General features: G+C 39.6%; 1 long non-coding RNA gene across 1 annotated transcript; it reads left to right on the forward strand.

Moving 5' to 3' along the window:
* The first annotated feature begins 6,497 nt into the window (after positions 1-6,497).
* LOC110680872 lies at positions 6,498-13,895 on the forward strand. Its single transcript, XR_002503011.1, has 2 exons — positions 6,498-7,342; positions 13,532-13,895. It is a non-coding gene; the product is annotated as an uncharacterized LOC110680872 (long non-coding RNA).
* Positions 13,896-15,418: the final 1,523 nt, after the last annotated feature.

Genomic DNA, 15,418 nt, shown 5'->3' on the forward strand with positions numbered 1-15,418 from the left:
CTTGACATTCTTCTGCTTCGACCCACATCTGGTAAAAGTAGAACAATGCTGAATGTGTCTTTTCACCCTTACTCAATTTACAAACATTACCATTACGTCTATGTCTCTTCCGCACCATGTGCGTAACAGACGACGCAACGTTTAATGTTTATGACCAATTGAAAACCGAAGCGGCGAGTTGTTAAAACATCGCCTAGTACATGTTTTCAAAACCTTTTCCTTCGTTCCATGTATGCTCCAAACTTCTCTGACAAATTCTAGATATAAGCAAACTTCTATGTATAGGTGAAGCAAACTAAACTATGTAACTTTATAAAAACCATTTGAAATGAAATATACGACAGATTCTTACATCAGACACCGTTGAGACTAGTGCCTTCTCCGAAAGTACACACGCCACAGGGTGAACTAAAATATGAAGATAGCAATAATTTCTCTCATTCTGGCAGTAGTATCATTCCCGTTGATTGCAAAAGTGATGAAAGAACTAAACCTGAACATATACGGACCATAACGGCCATACGGACCTTGGTGTTTTGCCTACGAACAAAGAAGAAAATTCAAATATGGGCACCACGGAGTCAAAAAATACAGAGAATACGGGCGACCCGCAGGTGCAAGTGTTAAACCAACTCAGTGTTCACGAAGAACTACATGTGCAGCATGATACGAAACTTAACATCGTCATTATAATTGTGGCGATCCAATTAGTGATCACATTGTACCGTGCCTATAAAGATCACGCGCAAAAACAGGCTCTGAAAGCCGCAAAGAGGCATATCTGCGCTAAATAGACTGAGCGATGTTTAAAGTGTACAAGTGACTTTTAGGGAACAGTGATTAAAAATAAAAAATAAAATAATAAACAATAAAACCAAACCGACCGAGATTTTCCAGTGATGAAAGTGATCCAGCATGATGAGCGTTGGGGAGAGGGTCCCCGCCATCCATCATCAACGTTGTGAGTAACACAGCAGTGAAATACGAAACGTGCGCTGGGGAGTGCGGCCCCGCCGTTCACCGTCAACAGTGTGGAGAACACCGTGTTAGATTACGAGCTTGTAGGAGTGCGCCTCCGCTCCATCTAAACCAGCTAAGTGCAATCCCCCCAGTAGTCCTCAACGAACGATGAATCCTCCCACCCCCCAAATCTAAATGATAGAATTTTTAGTTAAATTAGTGTTTGCTTTAGATGTATTATTTTGATCATTGCTTTGATGGAAGAAGCCATCTTTAAAACCCAAAACATAATAAAGGAACTTAATAGAATCTTAAATAATTTTAAAAAAGCGCCAAACAGGCGCTATCAAAAACAAACATTACTTAACAAATTGTCTTATAGTAACAAATTGTATAGAGAAGTAGAAGATACCGTAATACAATTCAGCAAGGCTAGCTGTCGATGAAATTAACCAGTTAATTCGCGACAGGCTGCCGTACGCAAAGTCAATAAATTTTAGAACGCTAGTGTTGGCAGTTGTTTACTAATCTAATCTAATCTAATCTAAGCGCTTGCACAGCCAATATTGAAAAGCATCCTGGAAATACCTAAATTTATTCAGATATTTTCTTGTCAGTATTAATATTTGCAGAATACAGTAAGGACCCGATTTTGTCAGCCCCTTGATGAATTTTAGGCTGACAAAATGGGGAACCTGACAAAATCGGGTCATTTTATTTTGTTCCTGTTTTTCAAATTTTGACGTGTAAATGGTTGCACGGACTTTTAAGAGGGCGATGGGCATGGGCGTAGCTAGTTTTTTTTTATCAGGGGCTCCCCCTCTCTTATATTGGTAATATAGATTTTTAACACTTAATAAAAGGCATTGCCATTCACCCCTCTGGGTACGCCCATGCGTGCATGACATCAAACATCATCATAAATTTTAATGCAAACGTGGTAAAATATAACGATAACAACTTTTTGAACAAATTTCAAATAGGCTGACAAAATCGGGTCAAAAAGCTGACAAAATCGGGGGTAGACCAAAATCAGGGGCAGACAAAATCGGGGGCTGACAAATCGGGTCAGTACTGTATCAGCGATATGATACATATATTAAAATGGCCAGGCCCACTGTGCAGACTTGGTGTTGAAGGCAATTGAAAAAATCATGACGATTAGGTTATTCACGCATGAATAAACTGATAGGCAAAAAAATTTCAACTTTAAGAAGAAGAAACGGGGACAACCGTACCAACCGTTTCAATCAGGGTTAGAGGTAATATCGTTGGGAGTGGCGTTGCTAAGAAAGTTAATGCACACTCCATTGTTGTTCTCCTGGGTTGGGACATAGGCATTCTTCCTCATGTCCTGGCTCAAGAGCCTTGGTTCAAGCGCCTTTGCTCGTTCTCTGAAACGAGTACAAAACTTATGTTGCCCCTTTCCCGCCATAATGTTTCCCATAAATTAGAAAATGTTTGTAACAAAAATAGATTAGGAATAACAAGAATATGAATACTTGATTCATTTGACCAAATATCAGACAATGTGTGAATTTGATAAAAACATTAAAATTAAGTATTAAAAACGATCTCACCAAATTCCAGTAGTACACCAACGTCTGGTGTGATTGTACTCCTGGATTGTGGGTACTGCTGTTACCACCAATGACTTCGTCCTGCAGCAATCAGCAGTAGCTTTGCAGTGGTCAGTAAAAACAGCATTTTTCAACTCTATGAGCCTTGGTGTATTGGCAAATTTTTCCGTCTGCCATGTATGTACTCGGACGCCCGAAACTTTCACTGAATTTTGCTTCTTGTTGATCCACAATCCAAACGCAACTTCCTCCCAATGAACTCGGGCTCACACATTGATGGAAGTTTGGCAGCAGGAAAAACAGCAGCGCTTGAAAAATCTTCCCCGTAAGGACAATTTGCATTACTGCTTGATGCACAAACTTTTATATTGGGCTTAATAACGTAATAAATGCAGAAAATATTCAAATATTGAACACTACAAACACATAAAAAAAATCTTAAATTTGACGGACGGAAATTTTTCACGTCCGTTGTTGAGCACAGCACGCTTCGATTCACGCTAGTGTTGGCAGTTGTTTACTATATAAAATTAAAAAGGGCGGCCTGTAGGGAAGTTGCAGTAATGCCAGCAGTAGACATAAGATTGGGCACCGCCCTAATTAACACTTATGATGGCTCTCCAAATCAGCTAAGTGCTAAGTTTTTCAAGTAAGAGGACACCATGCTAATTCAGAGGTCGTGGCCGCGGTTTCAACAGTCGAGGTAACCGTCCCCGCGGTAGAAATAATTTTCATAATGGCCGCTACAACGGCAACCAAAATTTTTCCAACAACTACAGGACGGGTAGTAACAATAATTGGCGTGGTGGAAACAGTTATCAACATCAACCACGCTACCAAGGACCACCTGGGCGTCGGATATTTTTCAACAGCCAGGGAAACTTACCGGTCCCCCAACATCAAGCACAAATTGGGGAGTAATGAACCAACAAGCACAACAACTAAACCCTCCGATGCAACTAGCGCAATTACAACATCAACAGCAAAGAAATTCTTTTCAATAAACCCCAGTTGTGGTAATTTCGTAGTTTTGAGGATAGATTTCATAGAAACAGAATGCACCCTACTGGTGGATTCTGGAGCTGACATTTCTATTTTCAAGACACACAAAATAAATCCATAAACTTTTGTTAACACAAATTCAAGCGTGTGCTAGAATAAGGGCGTAAGTCGCATGATCGATTTCTCTTCATCGATCCTCTCTTCTGTGAATAAAGGTGACAAGATGCGGGTTTTTCGGCACTTTTTCACGTCAGGGCTCAAGATTGCATTACTGCAAACGGTCTGAAGTGAAAAAATGCTAACAAACCCACATCTTGTCACCTTTATTCACAGAAGAGAGGATCGATGAAGAGAAATCGATCATGCGACTTACGCCCTTATTCTAGCACACGCTTGAAATGACCAATGCAATATTTCCGGAATAAATGATCTTTCAGTATCAACCTTAGGTACATCAATAGCAACAATTACATTACCAAACCAAAAGCAAATACAACACAAGTTTCATTTGATAGAGCAAAATTTACCAAATCCCTACCGACGGAATACTTGTTAGAGATTTTTTATGCAAGTATTTCTGTACAATCGATTACGACACCTGGATGTTATCAGGTCGAAGTAATTCTGACACCTTTGAAATCCCTATTCATGACGACATTGATGGGAATATTTTTCTTCCACCACGTTGTGAAGTGTTCAGACGCATAAATATCGCAGACACTCAAAACACATTCCTAATAAAATCCAATGAAGTAGAACCAGGAGTATTTATTTCTAATTCAATAGTTAATTGCAACAACCCTTTTATTAAATTTTTGAACAGTACGAACGAAACGGTCAAGATTAAACGAAACTTTTCAAATCATTTGTCCAATATAGAAAATTACGAAATTTATTCATTTAATAATTTACCGAACGATGATACCAGGCAACAACAATTAGTGTCCGAACTACATTTAGAACAGACACCGCAAGACGTTAAATCTAAAGTATTTGATTTGTGCAATAAATATCAGGATATTTTTGCTTTAAAAACTGATAATCTTACTAGTAACAATTTTTATAAACAGAAATAAATCTGACGGACAATTCGCCGGTTTATATAAAAAATTACAGACTCCCTGAAATTCATCGTGAAGAAATTAAAAACCATATGTTGCAAGGAGATATTATACAACCTTCGGTATCCCCTTACAACTCACCAATACTAGTTGTTCCTAAGAAAACTACGACAGATGATAAAAATATGGCGTCTCGTTATAGATTTAAAGCAACTGAATAAGAAAATTCTAGGAGATAAATTCCCACTTCCTAGAATTGACGATATTTTAGATCAGCTAGGTAGAGCAAAATATTTCTATTCTTTTTTCTCTACTCTAGATCTGATGTCCAGTTTTCATCAAATTGAAAATTGATGACGCTTCAAAACAATTTACAGCCTTCTCCACTGAAACCGGCCATTTCGAATTTAAGAGGCTTCCTTTCGGTCTCAATATTTCACCTAACAGTTTCCAGCGGATGATGACTATCGCTTTAAGTGCTCTTCCCGCAGATTGTGCATTTTTATACATCGACGACATCATTGTCATAGGTTGTTCAATTAGCCACCATTTACAAAATTTAGAACTTGTTTTTGAAAAGCTTCGCCAACGAAATTTGAAGCTTAACCCTGCCAAATGTCATTTCTTTCGTTCTGATGTGACCTGCCTTGGTCATCATATTTCAAATGAAGGAATCAAGCCTGATAAATCGAAATTTTCAGCAATTTCTAATTTTCCTACACCTACAAATGCAGACGACGTAAGACGTTTCGTTGCATTTTGTAATTACTATAGGCGTTTCATACCCTATTTTGCAGAATTGGCACACCCTTTGAATAATTTATTAAGAAAAAATGTAAAGTTTGAATGGTCCAATGATTGTAAAAATTCATTTGAAATTTTGAAACATAAATTAGTATCCCCACAAATTTTAAAATTCCCTGATTTTACAAAACCGTTTGTTTTAAGTACCGACGCTTCTAAGTAGCGTGTGGTGCAATGCTTACTCAACCCTACGACGACACTTATTTGCCAGTGGCATATGCTAGTAAGTCCTTTTCTAAAGGTGAACGAAATAAGTCCACCATAGAGCAAGAATTTATTGCAATTCACTGGGCAATCACCCATTTTCGACCATATTTATATGGAAGGAGGTTTACTGTTAAGACAGACCACCGCCCTTTCGTATACTTATTTTCCATGAAGAACCCTTCGTCTAGATTGACTAGAATCCGAGTTGATTTGGAAGAATTTGATTTCAACATTGAACACGTTGAAGGAAAGCTAAATGTCGGCGCCGATGCACTTTCTCTTGTAATTGTTGATTCAGATGAACTCAAAACTATCTCTGTTTTACCAATACAGACAAGATCAATGACAAAAAGCAATCCCAACAATGACACTCAAATCTGTAACTCAAAGACTGATCACCTTAGAGCATACGATTCAGTGAATAATATTGATGCGTTTAATCTTCCTAAACTAATTATCGAATTTGACGAAATTCAATCAGCGCTGATAATGAAAATATTTGATAAAAAATTGAAAAAGAATCTTGCTCAAGCGCAATTTTCTGAAAATACGTGCTCAACTATAACAGACGTCGAAGAAATAATTGAAACAATTAACATAATGGCCAAACATTTTAACATCAAGAAGATAGCAATTGCAAGAAACAGTGTGATTTTTTCGAAAATCAAAACTGAAACGTTTAAAGCGCTTTACAACAGATCTCCAAATACCAGCACAAATTATAACAAACAAAACCGATATTGACAAAATAATCCTAGAAAACCACGTGACTCCTTTAGGTGGTCACGTTGGAACCTCAAGCTTACTAAATAAACTAAGAGCATCATACTACTGGAAAAATATGCGAAACACTATCAACCAATTCATTAAGAATTGCATTGATTGTAAAAGAAACCTAGCAGTGACGCAGACAACTGAGCGATACGAGCTCCCATTCTAACGCTGTCATGTGGAGTCTAGAAGTGTAATGGGGAGATGTGGAAAGTCTATTGATACATTTCATCATGCCGGATTGTTCTCCGAGATTGTCCGAATCGGAAGACACGAGTGTGACACTATGCATAAGAAGAAGGTGTTCCGTATGGCGCCCTTAGCGACATCCAGCTGAGTTCACAGGGACAGACTAGGTATGCATATGTAAGCCGTGGATCAGTAACCTCTGATGGAAGTTATCACCCAGTGGCCCACGCACCACAGCAAAGTAAAGCAATCGTCATTCGTCAGTTGGTCACATGGATTATCGCTGACGACGACAAAACATCCGCGCGGTATCGCGTATCATTCTGATTGTTTAGGCTAGGAGGCAATATCGTTTTGTTTATTGTGAGGTTTGATGAAAGTAAAATAAAGAATGTCCAGGCAGTTCATTTCTGACCGTGATCGAGAGTAGACTTTTTTTAAAAAAGCCGAACCGTCCGTCGAAGACTTAACTGGCGCCCGAATCTGGGACCTGATAGTAATTGTATAAGTTCAGTCGAACGAAGCCACCTTCAGCTGCCTCCAAGAGAGAATTCGTCATCCCGGACCCAGAGCCATCATCAATCAAGTTGGTGATTTGAGGAGACGGAGCGCGAAGAGGTGCACTACCAGGATACCCAACCCCGGAAATAGGACCATCCAGGACTGAGGCGTTGTCCCGCAGTACAAACCGTACTTCCTGAGCTTCAAAGGACTTTCCAGGACCTAGGCGTTGTCCCGCAGCATGCGATTGTGCTTCCTGATTCTCTTGTAAGTACTATTAACAACAGAAAGAAATAGTTTATAAGTTAAAACCGCACCTCAGTGTGTCAAAAATCTAAACGCGAATTCGCCTACTAACAACACAGTGGTAAGCCCGGCCCATCCGTAAGCGAACCACTATAATATCACAGTTTAGGCGCGAACTAACCCTAAACCAAAACAAAATAAATCCGTAATTAATAAAATAGTGAAAGTGTGAAAGTGTGAAAGTGAAAACTTTGTGTGATTAATTAAGTAGTTCACCTGTCCTTAATCCTTATCATGACCCTTCCAATTATACAACCCGCACGCCTCAACATCGTGCAAAATCCACTTCAAGCTCAAATTCCCGTTCCAGATCCAATCCCAATTCCAGTACCAATCCCTGTTCAAATTCCAGCTCCAAACCCAGCTCCAATCCCAAATCCCGCACCTCGATTCGTTATTGATCGAAACATTAGTTTCGAGGATCGCGGAAAAATTCCGCAAATTGTTCGAGGCCTCCCCGACTTTACCGGTAATCCACGCGATTTAAGCCAGTGGATTTTGGATGTCGAAGATGTCCTTGAACTTTTTGAGGATCTGAAAAGCAATTTTCAGTACCATCTTCTGATCAAAACGATCAGAAGAAAAATCAAAGGAGAAGCGAACGACGCTCTCATAACCAGCAATACTCCAACTCAATGGGACAGCATTAAAGATGTCCTAAAGTTGTATTATGCTGACAAGAGAGATCTAATGACTCTCGACAATCAATTAAAATCGCTCAGACGCAGCAAGACTGAAAGTCTTGAGAGCTATTACAGCAGAGTTAGGGAGCTCGTAACCCTAATAAGCTCAGCTGTTGCCATGGATAACCAATGGCAAGGTTTTGAAACGGTGCTAATGCGCCTATACAACCAAATAGCATTGGACACATTCATTAGGGGACTTGGTGACCCTCTTTCTAGATTCTGCAAAAACTTTAGGCCAACGAGTTTGGCGCAAGCCTATAGTTATTGCGTGGACTATTTAAATTTAGACGCTCGAAATGCACCGGTAAACGTTCCTTCTTGGCATCCACTCCCTTCTTCGGCACCTCCATTGCCTAAACCCAACTTTGTGGAAAGGCCTCCAGTTCCACCGCGTCAATATAATGCTCATAACAATCTTCATAGAGCACCCCCAATCACACCAAGAAATATTCAACAAAATAACTCCCATGCTCCACAAAATAATTTCAATTATAGAGCACCCCCGATAGCTCCTCCTCGAAACTTTCATCAATTCAACTCTCATGCAAAACCCAATGTTTTTGCACCCAATAGAACCTTCATACAACCCCAACCACGTCCTGAACCAATGGATACCAGCAGTATTCACACACACCATGTGAATTATGGTAATAGACCGATAGCTCAACGTAGAATTGCAAGCGATTCTATGCGAGCACATGACCCAGGAGCAAAAAGAGCCGCACATACTCTGGAACATGTTCTTGACCCTTCGGAATACCAAAAATGGTATGAAGAACAATTAGAACTAAGTAGGGAATTTTTCCATGAAGAGGAATTGCTAGAGCCTCTGGAAAATTTGAATATCGACAACATCGCGGCAAATGAAGAAACCCCAAGCGAAGAAACTAATCAGGCCCAAGAGAGCAATTTTTTAGAGAACGATACCGAATGGGTGGCAAAATGGTTCGAATGAAAAACGTTTCGCCGCTACCATTCATCAAAATCCCAACTAATAAGGGATATATGAAATTACTAATCGATTGTGGAGCCAACATAAATATAATATCCAAAAAATGGGCTCTCACTTCCGGACAACAAATTTTTAAAATACCTCGACAAACTGTTAAAGGTGTTACAGGAAATAACGCTATTTCCGAGGTTACACATCTTCCAATTTTTTCTCCAATTGTTAACCATGCTTTTGAATTTTCCATTTTTGATTTCCATACTTTCTTCGACGGAATCATAGGAACAGGTATAATTTTCAACAAATATTTCAATTTCGTCTCTAACCAAGGAATTCTACAAGTTTTTGGCATGGAAAAAACGCTAAACATTCCTATACATTTCTATACACCCACACCAGCACCCAGGAAAGTAAATTCAATCATAGTTTCTGAAAAACTGAGGTTAGCACACCTTGGTGAACAAGAAAAATCGACGTTAATCCCAATATTAGAAGATTATCAGGAATTCTTTCATAATCCAAACAGTACCCTTTCTTGTGTTACGAATGTAAACTGTGATATTCGTACCACTGATGATTTACCCATTTATCAAAAAACTTACCCTTATCCCATGGCATACAAAGATGAAGTTGACAAACAAATGAAAAAACTGATCGAATCTGGCATAATTAGACCATCGAGATCCCCATGGAATTCTCCAGTGTGGGTCGTCCCTAAAAAAATGGACGCATCGGGAGAGAAGAAATTCCGTCTCGTAATTGATTACAGAAAATTAAACCAAAAAAACGATATCTGATAGGTACCCAATGCCTGAGATATCAAATATTCTTGATCAACTAGGAGGAAATAAATATTTTTCCACCCTTGATTTGGCTTCCGGATTTCATCAGATCAAGATGAATCCCAAAGACATTGAAAAAACCGCCTTTTCGGTCAACTATGGGAAATACGAATTTGTTCGTATGCCCTTTGGCCTCAAGAACGCTCCCGCTATTTTTCAACGAGCAATGAACGATGTTCTACGAGAGCACATCGGTAAACGATGCTACGTTTATATCGACGATGTGGTAGTTTTTGGAAAAGATCTTAAGGAACATAATGAAAACTTAAGAATAGTTCTAAAGACCCTACACAAAGCAAATTTGAAAGTCCAACTGGACAAATCTGAATTCATGCATACATCGATTGAATTCTTAGGTTACGTGATTTCAGATAATGGAATCAAACCAAACGAAAAAAAGATTGAAGCAATCATGAAATTTCCGGAACCTAAAGATCTTAAGCAATTAAGAGGATTTTTAGGACTCATCGGATACTACAGACGATTCGTTAAAGATTTTGCAAAAATTGCAAAACCTCTAACAAATCTTTTGAGAGGGGAGAAGAATCCCGATTCAAAAAAGCAAATAATTTTAAACCCAGATGAACGGAAATGTTTTGATACTATGAAAAACATTCTGACTAGCAACGACGTTTTAGCTTACCCTGATTTTTCAAAACCATTTTTGATCACCACAGACGCGTCAAATTTCGCTCTTGGTGCTGTGCTTAGTCAAGGTGAAATTGGTAGTGATAAACCAATACACTTTGCCTCTAGAACTTTGAATAGAGCTGAAGAAAATTATTCAGCAACAGAAAAGGAAATGTTAGCAATTTACTGGGCTCTTAAAGTATTCAGGAATTATATTTATGGTCAAAAATTTAAAATAGTTACTGACCATCAACCTCTAACTTTTTCCTTATCACCCAGAAATGTGAATGCAAAATTGAAAAATTGGAAATCATATTTAGAAGAACACGATTATGAGATCGTGTATAAACCCGGCAGAAGTAACGTTGTCGCAGATGCCTTGAGTCGCATCCAAATTTACTCGCTTACACCAACTCAACACTCGGCAGAAGATGATGACACTAATTACATTCTTTCAACTGAAGCCCCCCTTAACGTCTTTAAAAATCAAGTCATTATTGAAAAAGTAAATGATAGCCCAGACACAATAATCACAAATCCCTTCCCAGGAGTCCGCCGTATAGTCCTTAAAAGAACAAGTCTAACTGATCAAATACTGGCTTCATTACTCAAAGAATTTTTTGATCCTTCTAAATTGAATGGTTTATATACTTCCGAAGAGATCTTAGGAAAACTTCAAGAAGTTTATAAACGATTCTTCAGTCGCGCTGGTCTCCTAAAAATACGCTTTACACAAAAAATACTTACAGATGTCTCAAACACGGAAGAGCAAGAAAGAATCATTCGCGAAACCCATTTAAGAGCTCACCGCGGTATTAACGAAAATAAGGAACAAATTTTGCGAGAGTTTTATTTCCCAAAACTTACGCAAAATATTAAAGATTTTATAAGCGAACCCTTCCAAATAGAAAGCCATTACTTCCTCTCAAGTATCGACAAATTCAGTAAATACGGTCGAATGGTTCCTATAGAATCCAGAAATTCAGCCCATATTGAAGATGGAATATGGACAATATTCACTTCGCATGTTACTCCTGAATCTATTGTTGTAGACAATGAAAAAGGTTTACAATCACCAACCATTCGCGGCTGGATGATAGACCTGAATATTCGTGTGTATTTGACCCCCCATCATAAATCCGAAGTCAATGGTGTAGTTGAGCGATTCCACTCAACTATCCTAGAACTCTATAGAATTCAAAAACAGATCACTCCTGAAACGGCTGTTCGAAACCTCATTCAAACAGTTGTCGAAAAGTACAACAATAGTATTCACTCGTCCACCACCATGACACCCAAAGAAATTGTCTTTGGGAAGACTAGAAATACTGACCAACTAATTGACCCCGATCGACTAGAGGAAATTCGACAAAAACGTTATGACGATGTTCTAGTTAGTTTAACAAAAACGCAAGACAAACAACTTTCAACAATCAATAAAAACCGACGTGACCCACCAGAGTTTGTTGTTGGCAAAGAAGTCTTCGTTAAGGACAAAATAATCAGGGCAAAACATAAACCAAAATTTAAAAAACATTTTGTACAACAAAATAATAATGTCACATTCAAAAACGAGCATAATTCCAAACTACATAAATCTAATGTTAAAAATATCAATGTTAAATAATTTCAGAATCCCACACATACTTTGTAACAACATCGAAATTCACAACGTTAGCAACGATCCAGTAGTCATAGTGAAGATAGGAGAAGCAAGAATCATAGAAGGATACCAGAAATTCGTACATGCCATCAACATAACGGACATAGAACAGTCAATATCGCAGATAGAAAGTCACATATCCACAGTAAACATCAGCCATCCAGAACTAATCACACTACTGAAACGAAAGACAGACGACCTAAGAAATAATATAAAACAACTCAAACCAAGACGAAAACAAAAACGTTGGGACGCGCTAGGACGAGCATGGAAATGGATGTCTGGTTCACCTGACGCTGACGACCTTAGAATAATTACAAAAGGCATAAACGAAATGGTCGACAATAGTAACAAACAAATCAAAATTAACGACCAAGTTTTTGATAGTTTAGGAAACCTCACAGAAATAACTAATAAACTCATCAACATTACAGAACAAAATTCCAAGCTTTCTTCAGAAGAAACTCAGGTATTACATTTGATTTTAAATTTAGACATCATCAATCAGGAGATAGCAAGCATACAGGAAGCCATAATATTTGCAAAATTAGGGACAGTCAATTACAAGCTTCTAACCACGGACGAAATCATCCAAATTGACGAATTGCTAAGCAACCAAGGCATGCACCTGGACCTCTTAGAAGAAGCCATCAACTTTGCGAAGGTTGACCATCGGCACAAACAACGAGTTATTGCTCTACGTGGTAAACATCCCCAAGTTTTATCATCCGGTCTACGAAGTACTGAAAATCGAAGCCATCTTAAAAAATTCTCAACGCATCCATTTGAAAGGAAATATTTATTTACGAAACAAGAACGAATTGTTACTACAGAAAACACCTTGTGAACGACTTGGAAATTGGAGTCTATGCTATCAATCAGACGTCGAAGACATTTCGGACGACAACTGCGTTTCCAAACTAGCAAGGGGAACGGAAAGCAAATGCACATACGAACATAATCCCAAGCACCCTTCCGTAACCAAAATCAGCGAAACTACCGCACTTCTCAACGACATTAATACCAATCTTCAAACAACATGTGGAATCTCCAATAGGAACCTAACCGGATCATTTATGATCATGTATCAAAATTGTTCTATAACCATTGGAGAACACACTTTAACCAACAACGTCATCAAAACAGTTAACCAAAGAATCTTCATCCCATCAACAGGATTAAAAGTAAAGGAAGAAGGACTCGAACGTAAATTCGACATCCACACACTTCATCAAGTACAACACCAGCATTTGAAACAATTGCAACATCTTAAATCCGCAACGGCAGCTAATTCCTGGTCTCTCATAGGAGGATTTTCATTCTCGACATCGATCATCATTTTTATCATAATTTTCGTTATGTTCAAATTTCGTTCTCAAGGCACCTTCATTCAAATTGACCGATCCAACACTTCACCCATCGAGGCACCCACGGCTACCAAAGACGTCCAGTACTATCAACCAGCTTCAACCATTCCGGCAGGGCTAACCGTCTAACGTTGACCCAGGAGGCTCAACACTCGGGGGAGAGCAGTTATCACCCAGTGGCCCACGCACCACAGCAAAGTAAAGCAATCGTCATTCGTCAGTTGGTCACACGGATTATCGCTGACGACGACAAAACATCCGCGCGGTATCGCGTATCATTCTGATTGTTTAGGCTAGGAGGCAATATCGTTTTGTTTATTGTGAGGTTTGATGAAAGTAAAATAAAGAATGTCCAGGCAGTTCATTTCTGACCGTGATCGAGAGTAGACTTTTTTTAAAAAAAGCCGAACCGTCCGTCGAAGACTTAACTTGGATCCTGCACCCCCGGAGCCGACATGGTGAGAAATGGCCGAGAGTACGATCGCCCCCTTATCAACACAACACTAACTATAACAATCTCGCCAGGGACCGCCATCGTCTCAGTTGAGGAGAGCCTAATAAAGTTCCCCAACGGAAATAACTGTAAACTCCAAGACGAGACATGTTTTGACGTAGATTACGGCGATGTTTTCTGGACGGTCCCAACTCCATCCTGTGAGGGATCGGAGTCTGAGAAGAGCCTTGTGTACGAGGGCCCCGGGACGTTGGTGCGAGATGTCGCAGGGAACACCTCTATTGAATACGTTCACGTACACTATGCGGAGTACGATTTCCAAGTGCTCTTAAATAACAGACAAGAGATAATTTGCGGATACAGGTCATTTTATACCGAGTATCCGAGTCTGTTTGTTACCTTATTATCTTCTAACGGTCCCAAGTTCCCACTGCGTAGGAAGGTAACCGCAGTCGACGTGCGTCTTCTCAACTTCGTGAATTCTAAGCTGGTTTATTCATTCCGCCATGTACGACAAGAAGTAAGCAAACTTTTTGACCTGTTCAATCACGATCGGTGTCAAGCACATAACCGGATTACTCAGAACCTCCTTTCTATTGCTCTGCTGTCTCCTCAATAATTCGCTTATACATATGGGGGTCCTGGGCACACTGCAGTTGCGCGAGGAGAAGTCATTTATCTAGCCAAATGTAGGCCTGTGGCTGTGATCCCTGACCTCAACATGACTGGGTGCCACAACGAACTCCCCGTGACAACGAGACACTTTTTATGACGCCTCGCAGTAGGATCCTCATTAACGTCGGCACACCACTTCAGTGCTTACCCGACCTGCTTTCGAAGTATTTTCTTAATGAGAACTGGTACGTGGCCTCATTGAAACACGTCCACCTCAGTCTATAGCCCCGAATGCAATCGAGTATGAATTTCGAGAGCTCTCCGGCATCTCTGGAGGAGGGCTCTACAGGGCTGACATGATCCAAAAATACCGAGCCGCCCTCATATCTCCAATGGTCGAATCAGTGATATCAACACGCGTGGTCGATTCCTTGAGGGGAAGGTTCAGCTTCATTACACCATCATCATTTTTGTCCCTGACACATGGGCTCACGGCTTTCGACTGCAAGTCCAAGTCAGTTAACTTGACTGCTCTCTCATTGGTAACCACCTCTAATTGCGAAGTAGCACACAAGAACATTACCTACGAGCAAGTAAACCTAGCAGTGACGCAGACAACAGTTAGCACCACCCTAGAAACCACCTGCACCTGCATCAACCCAACACCATAACATCAACATTCACCGGCCTTGCATCCTAGAAATAGATAAGAGTCAAGCCATAACACAATTGGAATGTGTATAAACATAAACATCAATTATTACTCTTAAGGGCAAGCAGCCCAACCTTCTCAGTTCTGTTAGATAGTCCAAAGTAATCGGTTGTTAAGTT

Source organism: Aedes aegypti, unplaced genomic scaffold (assembly GCF_002204515.2).
Source record: "Aedes aegypti strain LVP_AGWG unplaced genomic scaffold, AaegL5.0 Primary Assembly AGWG_AaegL5_hic_scaff_1938_PBJ_arrow, whole genome shotgun sequence".
Taxonomy (NCBI): Eukaryota; Metazoa; Arthropoda; class Insecta; order Diptera; family Culicidae; genus Aedes; species Aedes aegypti.